Here is a 5636-nt window from a genome sequence, read left to right on the forward strand (position 1 = left end):
CTCTTCCAAATTTTCTTATTATTTGACAAATATATTTGAATGATTTCAATTTATCAACTCTGGAACCCAAGTTCAACTTATCTTGGAGGGGCAAAAAACAGAGTTGGACAATTCTAATTTCTACACATCAATTAATTCAATCAATTAATTAAAAATATAACTTCTGCTTAAAAATAAAAGGAAGCGGCGCAAGAGCCGTTGAGTGTGGCGATGACAGGAGATGGTCACTCACTTGTCAACGCCGACAAAGTGGTGGTGGTGGGAATTAGGACTTAGGGTTTGAGAAGGAGTGGTAATGTAAAATAATTTGGGAATTGAGGGCTTTAGGGGTTGTGGAGTCGGGTAAAGAGTTGCTGCTCTTTTGTTTTTTTCAAAGCATGCCTCAACAAAACGACGTTGTTTGTAAAAAAATAATTGGAAGCGCCTTAACCAAGACGACGTCATTTTGCCAGGCAATTAAAAAAAAAAGAACTCGGAGAGCAGTGCTGCACTCAAAGCCTTCACAGCTGCCTGTGGGGACTTTCATTGAGCCCCTTTTGTGCACAAAGGGTTGCTCTACTGCTATCCAATGGGTGTTTCGTGCAACCCCTCTTGTCCCAACGTGCATTAGCCTCTGCTTTCTGCTTATGACTACTTCTCCAGTTGTTGTTCTTATTCTCATGGTTGGAATTGTTCCACCTGCACCACCCATTATTGCTGATGTATGTATAAATATTGTATTTTTTCTCATTGCATGTATGACCTTTTCTTGGTGCATAGTTAAAAGTTGCATTTTGAATCTCATTTTTTAAAGTATAAAAGCTGATCTCTTGGTAGTTGGGTTTTTTGTTTTATAGACTAGTTTCCATTCAGTTTTTAAATTTATTTGAAATCTATGAATTTTTTGTTTAAGTCATTGCAATACAACAAAGCCCGAGCCCGAGTACAAACATAAGCACGCGAGTAACATGCAACGCCTAGCAACCCCCTCTCTTTAGTGCCAAACCACCCGACAAACTTGAGTGGGCCTAATTTACATAAATACATGGAGCTTGCTAAGCGGGTTGAGGTGTGAATTAGGGATGGTCATTTCAGACCAAAAACTGGCCAAACCGGCCGAACTAGACCGATCGATTTTGTTTGGTTTGGTTTTTTTATTATCTATTTTTTTGAAATTTCGTGTATTTTGTTGGTCCCAATTAGATGTCTTAATGATTTTCAATTTGCATGATTTTTTTTTTTTTTTGCAAGAATGATCTATGAATGAAGACTTAAAAAATAGACAGCTTGGATCGTTTAAAAAAACTGTCATAGGGACCCTAAAGGGTATCCTCAAACCGCTGTAAGGAGATCAATAAAATGAAATCAGAATTTTCCCCGATTTGCTAAAAAAGAAGAGTCATAACTGCTTTCCAAAGTGGCTATTATAAACTCAGATAAAACTTGGTGATGTTCCAAACCTCTTTAACCAGTTACATATTCTAGTAGATAAGTTAAGGGTGGGCATTCATACTAGCAAACTAAAGGCAGAGCAAACTGCACCCGTAAAAATTGGAAAAAACCGAGTCGACCAAAAAGTCAACCAATAAAAAATCAAACCTGATCGATTTTGGCCGGTTCCAATTCCAGTTCCATGCCTCCAAAAACCAATCGGGGCATGTTTGTGCAAATAATCTCGCGGGAGAATATTCGCTTCTAGATCCTTCAACATTTCATCTTCCTTCTCTCTCTTCCTCGATTCCTGTAAAAAAAAAAATTGGAGTAAATAGACCACACCCGATGGGTGTTGGCCAAAGGCCCTCTGATGCCTAAGTTAGTTCGAGTGTTTGTAGGAAAACAATAGCTAAGCAAAGGGTACAGAGTTTATGTATAGTGTGAACCGGGTGGCGGGAGCCGTGTGTGGTGGCCAGAGCCGTGTGGAGAAAATATGGAGAGTGGAGAGGGAGAGAGAGCTTCGGGTATTTTTCTCGAGTATTAGGAGTAGGTTTAGATGTCGGTTTAGATGTACCTTGAATGATGAATGAGGTCGTCTATTTATAGGAGCCTCAGGGCTAGGGTTTCGTAGAGAATATCCTGAGTTTATTCTTTACCCAAGTTCGTAGGGATCGAGTCGGACTTGATTATATCTCTTTATTGAAGATAATATCTGATTTGATGATATTATCTTCTCTTTATTAGGATAATATCTGAAATAACGATATTATCTTCTCTTTATTAGGATAATATCTGAATTAATGATATTATCTTATTAAATAAAAATAATATCCTATTAATTAAGATATTTATCCCTATTAATTAATTGGCCAGATAAACTGGTTCAATTAACTAATTTAAGAGATAATCTTCTTTTCCATGTGGCGTGCCGTGATTGGAGACAGAAATATTTGCTCCCACAAATGTCCCCCAGCTTCTGCGTGGCGCTTGTGTGGCATGTAGGAGATGAAATTATTTTTCTGGCTCTCCAATTGTGTCTAGGCTTTATTCTGTGAGTTGGACTCCTTTTGCAAATCGGCTTCCCAATTGGTGTAGGCTTCTGACTGTTGTTGGAGTTGGATTCCCAGTAGGAATGAGCTTGCGGTTCCTTCTTGACCCCCATTGTCCAACTTGTATAAATACAGGGATTCTCTTCACTCTTTCTCACATCGCAAACTTAACTTCTCTACTTTCTAGCTTGAGAAAGATCTTGAAGAATGTGTACTAGTCGAAGAGAGGAGTTACCCTGCATCCCAAGGTAAGTTGAGCATGTATATTTTTTCTTCATCTTCTCTTTTTCGCGGCGAGGACTAGCTGGGTAGGACCAAGCTAGTTGACATCTTGACTGGGGCCGAAGACAGTTGGAGAGACGGTGGCCACTGGTTGCTGCTGAACGAGTATCGGGAAAAAGTTTGTGGTCTGCCCCCTGCCCAGGGTGTTGAGAGATGGAAGCAGAATGGTTTGGACTCTGATGATCCTCTAAAAGGAAGGCTGATGTCAAGTCTTCAAGAAATGAAGCTGCAACTTTGCTGGCGAAGGATATGTCCCTGTTGAGGAAGAAGCTAAGGATCCCTTCTGCTGAGAAGACTTAAGTTAGAGTTGTTCCTCTATCATCAGCTAGAGTTAAACATTTCATTGGTGCAGATAGCAAGAAGATTGGCATTATGCACAATATCAAGGATGTTCCACTCATACCTCCTGCAGACAAGCTTGGAGACAGTGATCTGCTCCTTGAAGTGGTCTGTGTGTGATCGAGTTCACTTGCTTGGAGGAAAAGAGATGCAGATGTTCTTTTCCAAAGTTTTGGGTCGTCTGCACCAATCAAAGGATGGAGGTCGAACTGGGAGGTTTGCTCATCCACCCAACCATCATGATCCAACTGTTAAGTGAGGAGCAGTCAAGCTTGAATTTGATTCGTCGTCATTGAATCCTTTGGAGGTGAGGATGGCGGCGGCCAAGAAGGCGAGAGAGTCATATGCCCGAGTGAAAGGTTCTTCTATAACATTAGAGGCTGATTCCAAGGTGGACAAGTCCAGCCCTGCATGGGATGCAGGTGTGTCTGATCTACTGAAGACGAACTTCCCATCAAGCCCGTCTGCTTGCTTCAAGTTGGTTGATCATATCCATCAAGCTGGCGATCTTGATGCATTTTCAAGTCATTCCTTGCAAAAACAAAGGGAAGCAACATTTCATCTGCTTCAAAAAAGAGGTGGTGGCAGATGTTGCAGATTAGGCAGGTGGAGCTACTGAGAGTGTGGCTGATCAAGCGGATGCCGAAGAGACTGCAGATCAAGGTTCTCCTGCTAGCGTCTTGGAGTAGATGAAGACTCCTTTATTTCTTTTCAGCTTTTGTAGTCTGCTCTTTGTTTAGAATAATTGGTCTTGCTTGACCATCTTCTTTTTGTTGAACTTGGCCGGTTGGTCACTTTACTATGGAAATTTCAGTTATTTTTTCAACTTCAATTTGCATGTTGTTTTGTGAACTACTTGAGTAACTAGCTAGTGTCTTGGTTGTGCCTTTCCTTTAGGATTTGGGCAAAGGTCCCCCTTGAGGGACTCTGGGATATTTTGTATTTTTCATAGAACACTTAGAATGCTACTGGTCGTTGCCCTGCTTATGGACAACTCTATGACTATCCTGCCCCCCTTAGGAAACAGATAGAAACCTGGATACCTCCCACAGGAAATTTCTGGCGCACCCTGTTGCTCCCTTAGGATGCTGATTTGCGGGTTGCATCTCCCGAAGGATGCTTCTGATCGTCTCCCTTGCGTCTCCCTTAGGATGCTGCTTATGGGCAACTGTTTGACTATCCTGCCTCCCTTAAGAAACGGGTAGGAACCTAGATACTTCCCGCAGGAAGCATGGAGACCTCCTTTTAAGAAATTCCTAGCGCACCCTGCGTCTCCCTTAGGACGCTGCTTTGCGGGCTGCATCTCCCAAATGATGCTTCTGGTCGTCAACCTGCGTCTCCCTTAGGACACTTTTTATGAGCAACTGTATGACTATCATGTCCCCCTTAGGAAACAGATAGTAACTTGGATACTTCCCTAAGGAAATTTCTAGCGCACCCTGCGTCTCCCTTAGGACGCTTTTAGTCATCGCTCTGAGTCTCCTGAAGGACGCTGCTTATGGGCAACCTTGTTTTGTTGTGGCACATTCTGGGATTTGCAGTAGTTACTTATCTTCTTCAAAAATGTGTAGTGCTCAGTCATTTGCTGGGGACTGAGCAGGTAGGAGAAGGGTCATGGATAATATCTTTGGAGGTGGCAGGCATTCCATTGTCTTGGAATCTCCCTCCCTTTCATGGTGTCAAGCATATAGCTTCATTTGTCTTCGGACCAGCTAATCACGTAACGGCCTTCCCTATTGGGTTTCATCTTTTTGTAACCTTGTCTTTGTGCAGTGATGAAGGTCTTTCTTAGCACAAGGTCGCCTAGTTGAAACTGTTTAATCTTGGCTCTTTTGTCATAGTAAGACTTCAACCGCTGGTGATAGGAGACGACTCGGACAATGGCCTTCCCATGCTCGCTTTCAAGTAAGTCAAGGTTAAGCCTCATCTGCTCAGAGTTTTGCTCAATACTGCCCAGTTCAATGCCTAAGAAGGGGACAGTGATGTGAGGAGGAATGATCGCTTTAGTTCCATAGGCGAGGGTTTCGCTAGTTGATCTCCACTTGGTGGTGCGATAAGCCCATAGTACTCCGGGGAGCTCATCTACCCATTTTCCTTTGGCGCCTTCTAATCTCTTCTTCAGACAATCTAGTATTACTTTGTTAGATGCCTCGGCCTGGCCATTGCCCGCAGGATATCTCGGGGTAGACAAATGCTGCTTGATGCCGTATTTTTTGAAGAATGCGGTGATCTGCTTGCTGATGAATTGTGAACCATTATCGGTAACTAGCGATTGTGGGCAACCAAACTGGCAAATAATGTTTCTCCAGATAAATCGTTCCACATCGGCTTCTTTAGTAAAGGATAGAGCTTTGGCCTCGATCCATTTAGTAAAGTAATCAGTGGTGACGTTCATCATTTCTTTCTTGGTAAGTGCCGGTGGCATGGAGCCTACTAAGTCGATGGCCCATTGCATGAAAGGCCATGGACTATTCTGCGGATGGTAGATTTCGACAGGCAGATTAGGAACTAGCTTATACCGTTGGCAGCGATCACATCTTTTGACATATTCAG

This window comes from Prunus dulcis, chromosome 7 (genome assembly GCF_902201215.1).
Source record: "Prunus dulcis chromosome 7, ALMONDv2, whole genome shotgun sequence".
Classification (NCBI taxonomy): Eukaryota; Viridiplantae; Streptophyta; class Magnoliopsida; order Rosales; family Rosaceae; genus Prunus; species Prunus dulcis.